The sequence below is a fragment of the Callionymus lyra genome, chromosome 15, assembly GCF_982586985.1.
Source record: "Callionymus lyra chromosome 15, fCalLyr1.hap1.1, whole genome shotgun sequence".
Lineage (NCBI taxonomy): Eukaryota > Metazoa > Chordata > Actinopteri > Syngnathiformes > Callionymidae > Callionymus > Callionymus lyra.
In genome coordinates, this window is record NC_141832.1 from 6,239,486 (window position 1) to 6,257,208 (window position 17,723).

Below are 17,723 nucleotides of genomic sequence, written 5' to 3' on the forward strand. Positions count from 1 at the left end.
GGCGGAGCCCCGCTAGGAAGCTTCCCCGCCAGCGGCGCCTCCTCTGACCCGCGCTCACCCTCCTGTCAGCAGCTCGCGCGCACACGCCGTGGACGCCGGACAGCGACGGACGCGCGAGACTCGGTGAGTCCATGTTTTGTTGGGTTCGGAGGTTCCGGTCGTCGCCGCGGGAAGATGGTTCGGCGCAAGGTGAGCTGTCCTCAGCCCACCCCGCGAGCCCGCCCGAGACTCGAGCGGAACCGCGAGAGTCTCGGGAGTCGAGTTGAGTTCACGGTCACGACCACGAGGACCTTCTTGACCCGCAACGTCACAGCGCGACCCGGAACAGACGTGACCCGGGCGGGTTCTGCCGGCACAGCTGCTGCGGTTCTGCCGGTTCGGTTGTTTGTGTCGTTTATGTGGCATCTGCTGGTTCCGATGGTTCTGCTGGTTCTGTTTGTTGTGCTGGTTTTGTTGACATGTGGGTTCTGTTAGTTCTGCTGGTACTGTTGACATGTTGGTTCTGTTAGTTCTGCTGGTTCCGTTGACATGTTGGTTCTCCTGGTTCTGTTAGTTCTGCTGGTTCTGTTGACATGTTGGTTCTGTTAGTTCTGCTGGTTCCGTTGACATGTTGGTTCTGCTGGTTCGGTTAGTTCTGCTGGTTCTGTTTGTTGTGCTGGTTCTGTTGACATGCTGGTTCTGCTGGTTCTGTTGACATGTTGGTTCTGCTTGTTCTGTTAGTTCTGTTGACATGTTGGTTCTGCTGGTTCTGTTGAACATGTTGGTTCTGCTGGTTCTGCTGGTTCTGTTGACATGTTGGTTCTGCTTGTTCTGTTAGTTCTGCTGGTTCTGTTGACATGTTGGTTCTGCTGGTTCTGTTTGTTGTGCTGGTTCTGTTGACATGTTGGTTCCGCTGGTTCTGTTTGTTGTGCTGGTTCTGTTGACATGTTGGTTCTGCTGGTTCGGTTAGCTCTGCTGGTTCTGTTTTTTGTGCTGGTTCTGTTGACATGTTGGTTCTGTTGAACATGTTGGTTCTGCTGGTCCCTTTAGTTCTGGTGGTTCCGTTAGTTCTGCTGGTTCTGTTGACATGTTGGTTCTGCTGGTTCTGTTAGTTCTGCTGGTTCTGTTGACATGTTGGTTCTGCTGGTTCCGTTAGTTCTGCTGGTTCTGTTTGATGTGCTTGTTCTGTCGGATCTACTGGTTGTATTGGATCAGCTGTATCTGTTGGTCCTCCTGGCTCAGATAGTTCAGCTGGTTCTGTTGAGTCCAACATGTTCCAGGTCCAAAAGTTTTGTAGATCTTGGATGGTTTGTTACCTTACATCACAGCAGCAGTTGCTCTCCTGGACCCTGGTCTCCTCCAGGTATTCCACCTGTGTCTTAGTCTCCTCCAGGTACTCCACCTGTGTCTAAGTCTCCTCCAGGTACTCCTCTTGTGTCTTAGTCTCCTCCAGGTACTCCACCTGTGTCTTAGTCTCCTCAAGATACTCCTCTTGTGTCTAAGTCTCCTCCAGATACTCCTCTTGTGTCTTAGTCTCCTCCAGATACTCCACTTGTGTCTTGGTCTCCTCCAGGTACTCCACTTGTGTCTTAGTCTCCTCCAGGTACTCCACCTGGGTCTTAGTTTCCTCCAGGTACTCCTCTTGTGTCTTAGTCTCCTCCAGGTACTCCACTTGTGTTTTAGTCTCCTCCAGGTACTCCACCTGTGTCTTAGTCTCCTCCAGGTAGTCCACTTGTTGTTAGTCTCCTCCAGATACTCCACTTCTGTCTTAGTCTCCTCCAGATATTCCACTTGTGTCTTGGTCTCCTCCGGGTACTCCACCTGTGTCTTAGTCTCCTCCAGATACTCCACTTGTAACTTAGTCTCCTCCAGATACTCCACTTGTGTCTTGGTCTCCTCCAGGTACCCCACTTGTGTCTTGGTCTCCTCCGGGTACTCCACCTGTGTCTTAGTCTCCTCCAGATATTCCACGTGTGTCTTAGTCTCCTTTCAGGTACTCAACTTGTCTCTAAGTCTCCTCCAGGTACTCCACTTGTGTCTTAGTCTCCTCCAGGTACTACACTTGTGTCTTGGTCTCCTCCAGGTACTCCACCTTTGTCTTAGTCTCCTCCAGGTACTCCACCTGTGTCTTAGTGTCCTCCAGGTACTCCACTTGTTTGTTAGTCTCCTCCATGTAGTCCACTTGTTTGTTGGTCTCCTCCAGGTACTCCACTTGTTTGTTAATCTCCTCAAGGTTCTACACTTGTGTCTTAGTCTCCTCCGGGCACTCCACTTGTGTCTTAGTCTCCTCCATGTAGTCCACTTGTTTGTTGGTCTCCTCCAGGTACTCCACTTGTTTGTTAATCTCCTCCAGGTACTCCACTTCTGTCTTAGTCTCTTTCTGGTACTCCACTTGTGTCTTAGTCTCTGCCGGGTACTCCACTTGTATCTTAGTCTCCTCCAGGTACTCCACTTGTATCTTAGTCTCCTCCAGGTACTCCACTTGTGTCTTAGTCTCCTCCAGGTACTCCACTTGTGTCTTAGTCTCCTCCAGGTACTACACTTGTGTCTTAGTATCCTCCAGGTACTCCACTTGTGTCTTAGTCTCCTCCAGGTACTCCACTTGTGTCTTAGTCTCCTCCAGCTACTCCACTTGTGTTGGTTTTGAAGGTCAACATTGATGGTTCAACATTTACTCGACTAACATGAGTGTGTGTTCATAATTTGTCTTTGGAGGTTTGTTGTTGTGTTCACTTATGTTGTTTTGTTAGATGGTTTGTTGTTGTGTTCAATCATATGTGTTGTGTTTGTTGTGTTCAATCATATGTGTTGTGTTTGTTGTGTTCAGTCATGTTTGTTGTGTTCAATCATATGTGTTGTGTTTGTTGTGTTCAATCATATGTGTTGTGTTTGTTGTGTTCAGTCATGTTTGTTGTGTTCAATAATATGTGTTGTGTTGGTTGTGTTAAGTCATATGTGTTGTTTTTGTTGTGTTCAATAATATGTGTTGTGTTTGTTGTGTTCAATTATACGTGTTGTGTTTGTTGTGTTCAATCATATGTGTTGTGTTGGTTGTGTTCAATCATATGTGTTGTTTTTGTTGTGTTCAATCATATGTGTTGTGTTTGTTGTGTTCAGTCATGTTTGTTGTGTTCAATCATGTGTTCTGTTGGTTGTGTTCAATCATGTATTTTTGTTTTTGTTGTGTTTATTAGTATGTTGTGCTTTTGTCTGGTTCAATCATTTGTTGTTGTGTTAGATGGTTTGTTGTTGTGCTTCTGTTAGCATTCTTCTGCTAACATTCTTCTGCTAGCATGCTACTGCTAGCATGCTACAGCTAGCGGCTAAAGACAACAACAAAGTTTTGTTTTGTAAACAAACCCTCAGTATAAGGTGGATGTGGAGGTGCTGATCCTCATCAATGCTAACAGCGCTAGCTAGCGGATGAACAAACAAACGAGCGATCAACACAAACGTCAACAAGCTGCAGGTTTAAACTTCCACGTGGAGGCGGATGAATAATTCATGTTCCGGGGCAGCAGAGTTTACGAGGGAAGAGTCATGTGACCTGTGACCCCACGTGTCTTTTCCCGCCATTTCTGCACGAACCGCGGCTCTACTCCGAGTCTCTAACGTAGACATTAGTCCGTGAGTGCAGTTTTTATTGACACAAGTATCAATAACATTTACTTTACTTTTACTTTACTTGTTACTTCATGTTTACTTTAAACAGTTTATTTATTTGTCCTTTAAAATCAGCGTCAAGATGGTTTGTTCCATCAATCATGAGCTAATGGATACATTTAAAAAAATGAAATGATTCGACTAAAGATTCAAAACAGTTTTTAAACAACAGACAAAATATACTTTGACTGTCGTAAGAAAAATACACTGATTGAGTAAATACAAAGTAGTATTTATTAAATATTTATAAACATATATATATATTTTACATGTTATTTGGAATAAATCGCAAAACAATTTGATATTTTTTTCTTTCGAATGTTATTTTGATAAAAATGATTTAAAGATAAAACATTTCTTTGTGTTTTGTAAATAAATGTTTACTTTAAAAACAAAGTAAAATAAAACATTTCTTTGTGTTTTGTAATATAATTGTTTACTTTAAAGAAAAATAAAGTCAAATAAAACATAAAACATTTCTTTGTGTTTTGTAACAAAATTGTTTACTTTAAAGAAAAATAAAGTCAAATAAAACAAAACATTTCTTTGTGTTTTGTAACATAAATGTTTACTTTAAATAAAAACAAAGTAACATACAACATTTATTTGTGTGTTGTAACATAAATGTGTACTTTAAACAAGAACAAAGTAAAAAACATATTTATTTGTGTGTTTTAACATAAATGAATTTGTACTTTAAAGAAAAACAAAGTAACATAACACATTTATTTGTGTGTTTTAACATAAATGAATTTGTACTTTAAAGAAAAACAAAGTAACATAACACATTTATTTGTGTATTGTAACATAAATGTTTACTTTAAAGAAAAACAAAGTAACATAACACATTTATTTGTGTATTGTAACATAAATGTTTACTTTAAAGAAAAACAAAGTAACATAAAACATTTATTTGTGTGTTTTAACATAAATGAATTTGTACTTTAAAGAAAAACAAAGTAACATAAAACATTTATTTGTGTGTTTTAACATAAATGAATTTGTACTTTAAAGAAAAACAAAGTAACATAACACATTTATTTGTGTATTGTAAAATAAATGTTTACTTTAAAGAAAAACAAAGTAACATAAAACATTTATTTGTGTGTTTTAACATAAATGAATGTGTACTTTAAAGAAAAACAAAGTAACATAAAACATTTATTTGTGTATTGTAACATAAATGTTTACTTTAAAGAAAAACAAAGTAACATAAAACATTTATTTGTGTGTTTTAACATAAATGAATTTGTACTTTAAAGAAAAACAAAGTAACATAACACATTTATTTGTGTATTGTAACATAAATGTTTACTTTAAAGAAAAACAAAGTAACATAAAACATTTATTTGTGTGTTTTAACATAAATGAATGTGTACTTTAAAGAAAAACAAAGTAACATAAAACATTTATTTGTGTATTGTAACATAAATGTTTACTTTAAAGAAAAACAAAGTAACATAACACATTTATTTGTGTGTTGTAACATAGATGTGTACTTTAAAGAAGAACAAAGTAAAAAAACATATTTACTTGTGTGTTGTAACATAAATGTGTACTTTAAAGAAGAACAAAGTAAAAAAAACACATTTACTTGTGTGATGTAACATAAATGTGTACTTTAAAGAAGAACAAAGTAAAAAACATATTTACTTGTGTGTTGTAACATAAATGTGTACTTTAAAGAAGAACAAAGTAAAAAAAACACATTTACTTGTGTGTTGTAACATAAATGTGTACTTTAAAGAAGAACAAAGTAAAAAACATATTTACTTGTGTGTTGTAACATAAATGTGTACTTTAAAGAAGAACAAAGTAAAAAACATATTTACTTGTGTGTTGTAACATAAATGTGTACTTTAAAGAAGAACAAAGTAAAAAACATATTTACTTGTGTGTTGTAACATAAATGTGGACTTTAAAGAAGAACAAAGTAAAAAACATATTTACTTGTGTGTTGTAACATAAATGTGTACTTTAAAGAAGAACAAAGTAAAAAACATATTTACTTGTGTGTTGTAACATAAATGTTTACTTTAAAGAAGAACAAAGTAAAAAAACATATTTACTTGTGTGTTTTAACATAGATGTGTACTTTAAAGAAGAACAAAGTAAAAAAACATATTTACTTGTGTGTTGTAACATAAATGTGTACTTTAAAGAAGAACAAAGTAAAAAAACATATTTACTTGTGTGTTGTAACATAAATGTGTACTAAGAACAAACACTGCTGGCTGACGTCAGGATCCATACGCTCCATACGTTCTAATCCGCTGCCAGCAGCCAGACATGACCTCCTTTGACGTCCTCCCCTCCCCCGCCATGTTCCCATACAGCCGGGGCCGCGTTCGGGTTTTCTGAGGTTGAGGCTGATGTATAGCGTGAGAGGAGGAGAAAGAAAACAGACTCTCCCTCGGGCGCTGACACCTCTTACATAACATGAGGAGGTGGGCTCATGAGGAGGTGGGCTCATGAGGAGGTGGGCTCATGAGGAGGTGGGCTCATGACGTCACTGCATGTATGGAGGGGGCGGAGCTTCTGCTGGAACCAGTTGGACTTCCTGTAGATTCTGTCGTTACACCATTTTGTTACTAAACCGTTTTCTCACATGTTCCCTCATGTCATGTGACACACGCACACACACACACGCACACGCACACACGCACACACATGCACACACATGCACACACACGCACTCACACTCACACACACACACACACACTAACATTTGGCAGGAGGTGCTAATGCTAATCAAGCTAAACTAGACTAAATTTGGTTAGTGAAAATAAATGTATAAATAAATCGTTTTTATTGTTTTTTAGTGAACATATACGTCTTTATTATTATTATTATTATTATTAGGTCACTTGAACTCTTAGCATTCTACTGTTAGCATGCTAATGTCATTATTCTACTGTAAGCATGCTGCCGTTAGCATTATACTCTTCGCAGCCTATTGTAAGCATGTTGTCATTAACATTATACTGTTAGCATGCTGACATTAGCATTATACTGTTAGGATGTTGTCATTAACATTATACTGTTAGCATGCTGACATTAGCATTATACTGTTAGGATGCTGTCATTTCATTATACTGTTAGCATGCGCCCATTAGCATTATACTGTTAGGATGCTATCATTATTTTATACTGTAAGCATGCTGCCCTTAGCATTATACTGAAAGCATGCCTCCATTAGCATTATACTGTTAGCATGCTCAATTAGCATTATATGGTAAGCATGCTACCATTAGCATTATACTGTTAGCATGCTCCCATTAGCATTATACTGTGAGCATGCTGTCATTACATTATACTGTTAGCATGCTGTCATTACATTATACTGTTAGCATGCTATCATTACATTATACTGTTAGCATGCTGTCATTACATTATACCGTTAGCATGCTATCATTACATTATACTGTTAGCATGCTCCATTAGCATTATACTCTGCGCATTATACTGTTAGCATGCTGTCATTAACATTATACTGTTAGCATGCTTCCATTAGCATTATACTCTGCGCATTATACTGTTAGCATGCTGTCATTAACATTATACTGTTAGCATGCTTCCATTAGCATTATATCAGAACTTTTAATACATTGTTTTAAAGAGTATCGTTGATAGAAAGTTAAAATAATATTTGGAATATTTGTGATTTATATAAGAGACAAAACAATCACAGCCGCAGCGCCACACGCTGGCCGAACATCAACACTTCAGTTCATGTTTTTTGCTGCCGTAGCTCAGCTGCTACTTCCTGTGACCTCAACACACGCGCACGCACACGCTCACACACACTCGCACATGCACACACACACACACACACACACACACACACACACACACACACACGGGTTTCATGACCTGGAGTCACATGACGTCTAGAATAGTTCTATAATGTAGCTTCATGACGACTAAAGTGGATTAAAGAAATCAGTTCAGCACAAAATGTACATTCATCCATGTTTACTGCACAACACACACACACACACACACACACACACACACACACACACCACTCAAGTGACCAGTTGTGTTGCATCATGGGACTCATTTCGGGGGTTTTATGGAGATAACTTGAACATGATGTTTTCAAAAATAATCACAGACATGGTCTGAGATTAATCGTGATTAAATCGCACATTGAAAACGTTCTTGTAAATGTGTTTAAAATAAGTGCGTAACAAAGTCACGTAATCGTTCCATCAGCTCGACCTTTAAGATCAAAACAATGTCGGAACATTCTTTGGCAGAATTCCAGACGTTAAACTTTCGTACGACAAGTTTCACGGCATTCATCACTTTTCTCTGGCGTTACCTGGAAACCCTTGTTTTGTACGTGATCAATACTTTCAGTGACGTCAATGTTGTAGGAATAATAAAAACTTTAATAAAGGTAATTTACAATAGTGTAGAATTGTCAAATTTGCAAAGTATTCGATACAATTTACGATACTACAAGGATAGAAAAACAAATATATAGTTTTACAGACAAGAAAAATGTCTGTAACAATTTAATATTTAAATATTTAGGATGAGCTACAGTTGTGCAAAAATAAACTTCAACTAGGATAACTAGTTACTTTTAAAAATTAGTATTGCATCGGGACACAACGATTTCACTATGAATACTTCAATACTTTAGACCAGAAATGCTAGCGAGCTTGAATATCAAGCTATCTAGTTAAAATATTAAGTTAGCTAGCTAAAATTCAAGCTAGCTAGTTAAACTATCAAGTTAGCGAGCTAAAATATCAAGCTAGCTAGTTAAACTATCAAGTAAGCGAGCTAAAATATCAAGCTAGATAGTTAAACTATCAAGCTAGCGAGCTAAAACTCAAGCTAGCTAGTTAAACTATCAAGTAAGCGAGCTAAAATATCAAGCTAGCTAGTTAAACTATCAAGCTAGCGAGCTAAAACTCAAGCTAGCTAGTTAAACTATTAAGTAAGCAAGCTAAAATATCAAGCTAGATAGTTAAACTATCAAGCTAGCGAGCTAAAATATCAAGCTAGATAGTTAAACTATCAAGCTAGCGAGCTAAAACTCAAGCTAGCTAGTTAAACTAGCAAGTTAGATTTGTTAAAACTGAAGGAGAAAAAACTAATAAAAGCATGATGAAAAGCATCAAATGAAAGAAAATATCTGAAGTAAAAGTATGAAATACTTTTATATATAATATATATAATATATATTATATTATATAATATAGTTGAAGTATATAAATATCAAATATTGATACAAATTAAATGAAAAACTCTTTTGAACTCTCTTGTGAACTCTGTGACCCCTTTGACCTCTGACATAGTTTTGTGCTTCAAATCTTGTTTCATTTCTAAACATTACTTCAACATTTTCTTTTTGCAGATAATTGGTCATATGGTTTTAATACAGTTTAATACTATAAAAATGTGTTTTACAAAAGTCAATGAATGAAAAATTCAGTCATAATGAAATTGAGCAGGACGTTTGTGGTTCTGACCCGACGCTCATGTGTTCTTCACGCTCGTCAACGTGATCCAGAACTTTGTTGTTCTAATTAGAGACGCATTACTCCGAGAATGAAACACAACTGAGAACACAAACTCTTTCTGCTCGTAATCCTCGTCTAATGCTCCGTGATCGTCCGGGTCCAGGTGGTCGCCGGGCCTCGGCTGGTTCTGATGGACCTCACGACCCCTGGAGTGGAACCACGTGAGACGCAGAACTTCAATGTACATAAAATAAACGTTAAAGATCAAATATTGATGGAAAATGACTTCAAATGTAATTTATTTCATTTGTTTGTGTCGTAGAAAAATAGTATCAATAAAGTTTTATTTGAATAAATGTAATTGTTTTACTGTTTTCATGGAATTATTATCTTTGGCTCGTTGATGCTTTTATTTGCATATGTGGAAGAAATTCCTTAAAAGTTGAAAGCGAGTTGTTGAGTCATCGGATCATGTGACTCGCGCTTCTCTCGCCGTCTGCGGCTCCAACTTGTGATTGGATTAGATACAGTTAATCCTGCCGGGTCAGAACCGCCGACTCTCTGCTCTTAAATCGGCTGCTGCGGGACTTTAGGAAGTTCTGTTGATATCGGAGTCATGTGACTCGGATCCGTGTGGGCGACTTCAGAAAGACTAATTTAATGAACCCGATTAACGTCCGGATGATTGAAAACACTCGCCTGGAATCAGAGGCGTCGAGGAAGTTGTCGGATCAGTACCCGACCGGAGTCAAGAACCGGGTTCTAATGATGCAGAAAAACTTTTCTCGTTATTAAGTCGTGAAGTTTCGTGACTGTCCACCAGGGGGACCTGCTGTTTGAAATGTCTTTGCAAACACACCCGGCTAGTCTGTGTGAATCCTGTACATCTGTGTGGGTCATAAAAGTCTGTGTGAGTCCTGTACTTCTGTGTGAGTCCTGTACTTCTGTGTGAGTCCTGTACTTCTGTGTGAGTCCTGTACTTCTGTGTGAGTCCTGTACTTCTGTGTGAGTCCTGTACTTCTGTGTGAGTCCTGTACATCTGTGTGAGTCCTGTACATCTGTGTGAGTCCTGTACTTCTGTGTGAGTCCTGTACTTCTGTGTGAGTCCTGTACATCTGTGTGAGTCCTGTACATCTGTGTGAGTCCTGTACATCTGTGTGAGTCCTGTACTTCTGTGTGAGTCCTGTACATCTGTGTGAGTCCTGTACTTCTGTGTGAGTCCTGTACTTCTGTGTGAGTCCTGTACTTCTGTGTGAGTCCTGTACATCTGTGTGAGTCCTGTACTTCTGTGTGAGTCCTGTACTTCTGTGTGAGTCCTGTACATCTGTGTGAGTCCTGTATGTCTGTGTGAGTCCTGTATGTCTGTGTGAGTCCTGTATGTCTGTGTGAGTCCTGTACATCTGTGTGAGTCCTGTACATCTGTGTGAGTCCTGTACTTCTGTGTGAGTCCTGTATGTCTGTGTGAGTCCTGTATGTCTGTGTGAGTCCTGTACATCTGTGTGAGTCCTGTACATCTGTGTGAGTCCTGTACTTCTGTGTGAGTCCTGTATGTCTGTGTGAGTCCTGTATGTCTGTGTGAGTCCTGTATGTCTCTGTGAGTCCTGTACATCTGTGTGTGTCCTGTACATCTGTGTGAGTCCTGTACTTCTGTGTGAGTCCTGTACTTCTGTGTGAGTCCTGTATGTCTGTGTGAGTCCTGTACTTCTGTGTGAGTCCTGTACTTCTGTGTGAGTCCTGTACATCTGTGTGAGTCCTGTACATCTGTGTGAGTCCTGTACATCTGTGTGAGTCCTGTACTTCTGTGTGAGTCCTGTACTTCTGTGTGAGTCCTGTACATCTGTGTGAGTCCTGTACATCTGTGTGAGTCCTGTACATCTGTGTGAGTCCTGTACATCTGTGTGAGTCCTGTACATCTGTGTGAGTCCTGTACTTCTGTGTGAGTCCTGTACATCTGTGTGAGTCCTGTACATCTGTGTGAGTCCTGTACTTCTGTGTGAGTCCTGTACATCTGTGTGAGTCCTGTACATCTGTGTGAGTCCTGTACATCTGTGTGAGTCCTGTACTTCTGTGTGAGTCCTGTACTTCTGTGTGAGTCCTGTACATCTGTGTGAATCCTGTACATCTGTGTGAGTCCTGTACTTCTGTGTGAGTCCTGTACATCTGTGTGAATCCTGTACATCTGTGTGAGTCCTGTACTTCTGTGTGAGTCCTGTACATCTGTGTGAGTCCTGTACATCTGTGTGAGTCCTGTACTTCTGTGTGAGTCCTGTACATCTGTGTGAATCCTGTACATCTGTGTGAGTCCTGTACTTCTGTGTGAGTCCTGTACATCTGTGTGAATCCTGTACATCTGTGTGAGTCCAGTACTTCTGTGTGAGTCCTGTACATCTGTGTGAGTCCTGTACGTCTGTGTGAGTCCTGTACATCTGTGTGAGTCCTGTACATCTGTGTGAGTCCTGTACATCTGTGTGAGTCCTGTACATCTGTGTGAGTCCTGTATGTCTGTGTGAGTCCTGTACATCTGTGTGAGTCCTGTACATCTGTGTGAGTCCTGTACATCTGTGTGAGTCCTGTACTTCTGTGTGAGTCCTGTACTTCTGTGTGAGTCCCAAAAATCTGTGTGAGTCCTGTACTTCTGTGTGAGTCCCAAAAATCTGTGTGAGTCCTGTACATCTGTGTGAGTCCTGTACTTCTGTGTGAGTCCCAAAAATCTGTGTGAGTCCTGTACTTCTTTGTGAGTCCCAAAAATCTGTGTGAGTCCTGTACTTCTGTGTGAGTCCTGTACATCTGTGTGAGTCCTGTACTTCTGTGTGAGTCCTGTACATCTGTGTGAGTCCTGTACTTCTGTGTGAGTCCCGTACATCTGTGTGAGTCCTGTACATCTGTGTGAGTCCTGTACTTCTGTGTGAGTCCTGTACTTCTGTGTGAGTCCTGTACTTCTGTGTGAGTCCTGTACATCTGTGTGAGTCCTGTACTTCTGTGTGAGTCCTGTACATCTGTGTGAGTCCTGTATGTCTGTGTGAGTCCTGTACTTCTGTGTGAGTCCTGTACTTCTGTGTGAGTCCTGTACATCTGTGTGAGTCCTGTATGTCTGTGTGAGTCCTGTACATCTGTGTGAGTCCTGTACTTCTGTGTGAGTCCTGTACTTCTGTGTGAGTCCTGTACATCTGTGTGAGTCCTGTATGTCTGTGTGAGTCCTGTATGTCTGTGTGAGTCCTGTACATCTGTGTGAGTCCTGTACATCTGTGTGAGTCCTGTACTTCTGTGTGAGTCCTGTACATCTGTGTGAGTCCTGTACTTCTGTGTGAGTCCTGTACTTCTGTGTGAGTCCTGTACTTCTGTGTGAGTCCTGTACATCTGTGTGAGTCCTGTACTTCTGTGTGAGTCCTGTACTTCTGTGTGAGTCCTGTACATCTGTGTGAGTCCTGTATGTCTGTGTGAGTCCTGTATGTCTGTGTGAGTCCTGTATGTCTGTGTGAGTCCTGTACATCTGTGTGAGTCCTGTACATCTGTGTGAGTCCTGTACTTCTGTGTGAGTCCTGTATGTCTGTGTGAGTCCTGTATGTCTGTGTGAGTCCTGTACATCTGTGTGAGTCCTGTACATCTGTGTGAGTCCTGTACTTCTGTGTGAGTCCTGTATGTCTGTGTGAGTCCTGTATGTCTGTGTGAGTCCTGTATGTCTCTGTGAGTCCTGTACATCTGTGTGTGTCCTGTACATCTGTGTGAGTCCTGTACTTCTGTGTGAGTCCTGTACTTCTGTGTGAGTCCTGTATGTCTGTGTGAGTCCTGTACTTCTGTGTGAGTCCTGTACTTCTGTGTGAGTCCTGTACATCTGTGTGAGTCCTGTACATCTGTGTGAGTCCTGTACATCTGTGTGAGTCCTGTACATCTGTGTGAGTCCTGTACTTCTGTGTGAGTCCTGTACTTCTGTGTGAGTCCTGTATGTCTGTGTGAGTCCTGTACTTCTGTGTGAGTCCTGTACTTCTGTGTGAGTCCTGTACATCTGTGTGAGTCCTGTACATCTGTGTGAGTCCTGTACATCTGTGTGAGTCCTGTACATCTGTGTGAGTCCTGTACATCTGTGTGAGTCCTGTACTTCTGTGTGAGTCCTGTACATCTGTGTGAGTCCTGTACATCTGTGTGAGTCCTGTACTTCTGTGTGAGTCCTGTACATCTGTGTGAGTCCTGTACATCTGTGTGAGTCCTGTACTTCTGTGTGAGTCCTGTACATCTGTGTGAGTCCTGTACATCTGTGTGAGTCCTGTACATCTGTGTGAGTCCTGTACTTCTGTGTGAGTCCTGTACTTCTGTGTGAGTCCTGTACATCTGTGTGAATCCTGTACATCTGTGTGAGTCCTGTACTTCTGTGTGAGTCCTGTACATCTGTGTGAATCCTGTACATCTGTGTGAGTCCTGTACTTCTGTGTGAGTCCTGTACATCTGTGTGAGTCCTGTACATCTGTGTGAGTCCTGTACTTCTGTGTGAGTCCTGTACATCTGTGTGAATCCTGTACATCTGTGTGAGTCCTGTACTTCTGTGTGAGTCCTGTACATCTGTGTGAATCCTGTACATCTGTGTGAGTCCAGTACTTCTGTGTGAGTCCTGTACATCTGTGTGAGTCCTGTACGTCTGTGTGAGTCCTGTACATCTGTGTGAGTCCTGTACATCTGTGTGAGTCCTGTACATCTGTGTGAGTCCTGTACATCTGTGTGAGTCCTGTATGTCTGTGTGAGTCCTGTACATCTGTGTGAGTCCTGTACATCTGTGTGAGTCCTGTACATCTGTGTGAGTCCTGTACTTCTGTGTGAGTCCTGTACTTCTGTGTGAGTCCCAAAAATCTGTGTGAGTCCTGTACTTCTGTGTGAGTCCCAAAAATCTGTGTGAGTCCTGTACATCTGTGTGAGTCCTGTACTTCTGTGTGAGTCCCAAAAATCTGTGTGAGTCCTGTACTTCTTTGTGAGTCCCAAAAATCTGTGTGAGTCCTGTACTTCTGTGTGAGTCCTGTACATCTGTGTGAGTCCTGTACTTCTGTGTGAGTCCTGTACATCTGTGTGAGTCCTGTACTTCTGTGTGAGTCCCGTACATCTGTGTGAGTCCTGTACATCTGTGTGAGTCCTGTATGTCTGTGTGAGTCCTGTACATCTGTGTGAGTCCCGTACATCTGTGTGAGTCCTGTACTTCTGTGTGAGTCCCAAAAATCTGTGTGAGTCCTGTACATCTGTGTGAGTCCTGTACATCTGTGTGAGTCCTGTACATCTGTGTGAGTCCCGTACATCTGTGTGAGTCCTGTACATCTGTGTGAGTCCTGTACTTCTGTGTGAGTCCCGTACATCTGTGTGAGTCCTGTACTTCTGTGTGAGTCCTGTACTTCTGTGTGAGTCCTGTACTTCTGTGTGAGTCCTGTACATCTGTGTGAGTCCCGTACATCTGTGTGAGTCCTGTACTTCTGTGTGAGTCCTGTACTTCTGTGTGAGTCCCGTACATCTGTGTGAGTCCCGTACTTCTGTGTGAGTCCTGTACATCTGTGTGAGTCCCGTATGTCTGTGTGAGTCCTGTACTTCTGTGTGAGTCCTGTACATCTGTGTGAGTCCTGTACTTCTGTGTGAGTCCCGTATGTCTGTGTGAGTCCCGTATGTCTGTGTGAGTCCTGTACTTCTGTGTGAGTCCCGTATGTCTGTGTGAGTCCTGTACTTCTGTGTGAGTCCTGTACATCTGTGTGAGTCCCGTATGTCTGTGTGAGTCCTGTACTTCTGTGTGAGTCCCGTATGTCTGTGTGAGTCCTGTACTTCTGTGTGAGTCCCGTATGTCTGTGTGAGTCCTGTACTTCTGTGTGAGTCCCGTATGTCTGTGTGAGTCCTGTACTTCTGTGTGAGTCCCGTATGTCTGTGTGAGTCCTGTACTTCTGTGTGAGTCCCGTATGTCTGTGTGAGTCCTGTACTTCTGTGTGAGTCCCGTACATCTGTGTGAGTCCTGTACTTCTGTGTGAGTCCCGTACATCTGTGTGAGTCCTGTACTTCTGTGTGAGTCCTGTACTTCTGTGTGAGTCCTGTATGTCTGTGTGAGTCCTGTATGTCTGTGTGAGTCCTGTACATCTGTGTGAGTCCTGTACATCTGTGTGAGTCCTGTACTTCTGTGTGAGTCCCGTATGTCTGTGTGAGTCCTGTACTTCTGTGTGAGTCCTGTACATCTGTGTGAGTCCCGTATGTCTGTGTGAGTCCTGTACTTCTGTGTGAGTCCCGTATGTCTGTGTGAGTCCTGTACTTCTGTGTGAGTCCCGTATGTCTGTGTGAGTCCTGTACTTCTGTGTGAGTCCCGTATGTCTGTGTGAGTCCTGTACTTCTGTGTGAGTCCCGTATGTCTGTGTGAGTCCTGTACTTCTGTGTGAGTCCCGTATGTCTGTGTGAGTCCTGTACTTCTGTGTGAGTCCCGTACATCTGTGTGAGTCCTGTACTTCTGTGTGAGTCCCGTACATCTGTGTGAGTCCTGTACATCTGTGTGAGTCACACATCTGTGTGGAGTGAGTGCCGCAGTGGTCAGTAGTTGTCAAGAAAAGACATGAAACAGCAACTGACGGAAATTGAAATATTGTATTGTTTGTATTTCAATCGAGTCAAAAAATCATTCATAAAGATTCTCACATAAAACCATGGTTTTGTTTTCCCGTCACAACGAGGCGGATTTTCAACGTAGTTTTCGTGCGAACCTGTCGTTCTGTCGACTCAACGTTTGAATAATGAGGCTCAACACGATCAGAACAAACCATGTTTCATTGACGACGGAACGCGACAGTCGTCTGCAAACTTGCTGACGTTCAATAATTCACTGCTTTGATTCACTTTTTGTTTCTGTTTTTAGCCGCGCGTCCTGCATTATTCACACTCTGTACATTCGGCGCCGCAGACAGAACCACGTGGACCTTCACCAGAACCTCGCTCCAGCACGGAAGCCTCTGGAGGCTAAGAAGTTTCGTGAAGTTGTGCGACAACTTGTGTGTTACCGTTTCAACACGATCGTGTTGTTTGTTTCTGACGATGATGAACCAGCTCTGACCCAGTATCTGCTGCGGTCTCAGGCCCGGTTCTGGAACAGTCGCTGGTTCATCCCATGAGTCGAGCATGAACCCATGACGGGCTCCGGTCCGAGGTGCTTCCTATGTTGTGACGTGTCTGGTGACCTGTTGACCGTGTGGATCCCCTGAGTGTTCCCTGATCAAACTAGTCCATACGATTGTTCCCAACACCATCGTACACTTATCTGAATGTTCCCTGATCAAACTAGTCCATACGATTGTTCCCAACACCATCGTACACTTATCTGAATGTTCCCTGATCAAACTAGTCCATACGATTGTTCCCAACACCATCGTACACTTATCTGAATGTTCCCTGATCAAACTAGTCCATACGATTGTTCCCAACATCATCATACACTTATCTGAATGTTCCCTGATCAAACTAGTCCATACGATTGTTCCCAACATCATCGTACACTTATCTGAATGTTCCCTGATCAAACTAGTCCATACGATTGTTCCCAACACCATCGTACACTTATCTGAATGTTCCCTGATCAAACTAGTCCATACGATTGTTCCCAACACCATCGTACACTTATCTGAATGTTCCCTGATGAAACTAGTCCATACGATTGTTCCCAACATCATCATACACTTATCTGAATGTTCCCTGATCAAACTAGTCCATACAATTGTTCCCAACATCATCGTACACTTATCTGAATGTTCCCCGATCAAACTTGTTGATGCGATGGTTCCCAAGATTGTCATACACTGTGGCTTCCATGAATGTTCTAGTAGATATAATTGTTCCCAATAACAACTTTGTATACTGTGGCACCTCTTAATGTTCCCTTATCAAACTAGTTGATATGATTCTTCCCATCATCGTTGTAAATGGTGGAATCTGTGAACGTTCCCCAATCAAAACTATCGTCATCATCAAAAACGTCGTACACTGGCATGCCTGAATGTTCCCTGATCAAAACTGGTTAATATGATGGTTACCAACAACAACGTTGTACAAAAGACTGTTTTATCATTTAAAAACAAACCACAACATTCAGCATTAGTTCCCTAAAGAAAGTGACTTTTGGTAACATTTGTATTAACACTCTTCACTAAATATACAACCAAACGTTCCCTGAAGAAAGATTATTGAAACTATCTCACAATAGCTTCCATGAACACAAAGACAGTAAGAATGAGCGACGACTTGTTCCCTCATCACTCCAGGGAAAGTGTGAAGCTCTTGGTCAGACGTTCACCTCCACTCGTGGTTAAGTGGCTTCTGACGGCCTCGAGCGCTGATCTCACTAGAATTATGACCAGCAGCGACTCCAGGTGAAGGAGAGCCGGGGTCGAGGGGGGGTCATGTGACGCAGGAGCCCAGAGACCACACTTAGCATGGAGGAGAGATTTGTCGGGGAACATGGAGGAGAGATTTGTCGGGGAACATGGAGGAGAGATATGTGAGGGAACATGGAGGAGAGATTTGTGAAAAACATGGAGGAGAGATTTGTTGGGAACATGGAGGAGAGATTTGTCGGGGAACATGGAGGAGAGATTTGTCGGGGAACATGGA

At 41.7% G+C, this 17,723-nt stretch overlaps 1 protein-coding gene across 2 annotated transcripts in view; it reads left to right on the top strand.

Moving 5' to 3' along the window:
• LOC148064665 (thyroid hormone receptor alpha) overlaps positions 1-17,723 on the top strand; it is an 81,565-nt gene continuing 63,842 nt past the window's right edge. For both annotated transcript variants that reach the window (XM_087808789.1, XM_087808790.1), the window contains exon 1: positions 1-123. The gene's annotated coding sequence lies outside the window, so the exon portion shown is untranslated. The remainder of the gene's footprint in view (positions 124-17,723) is intronic.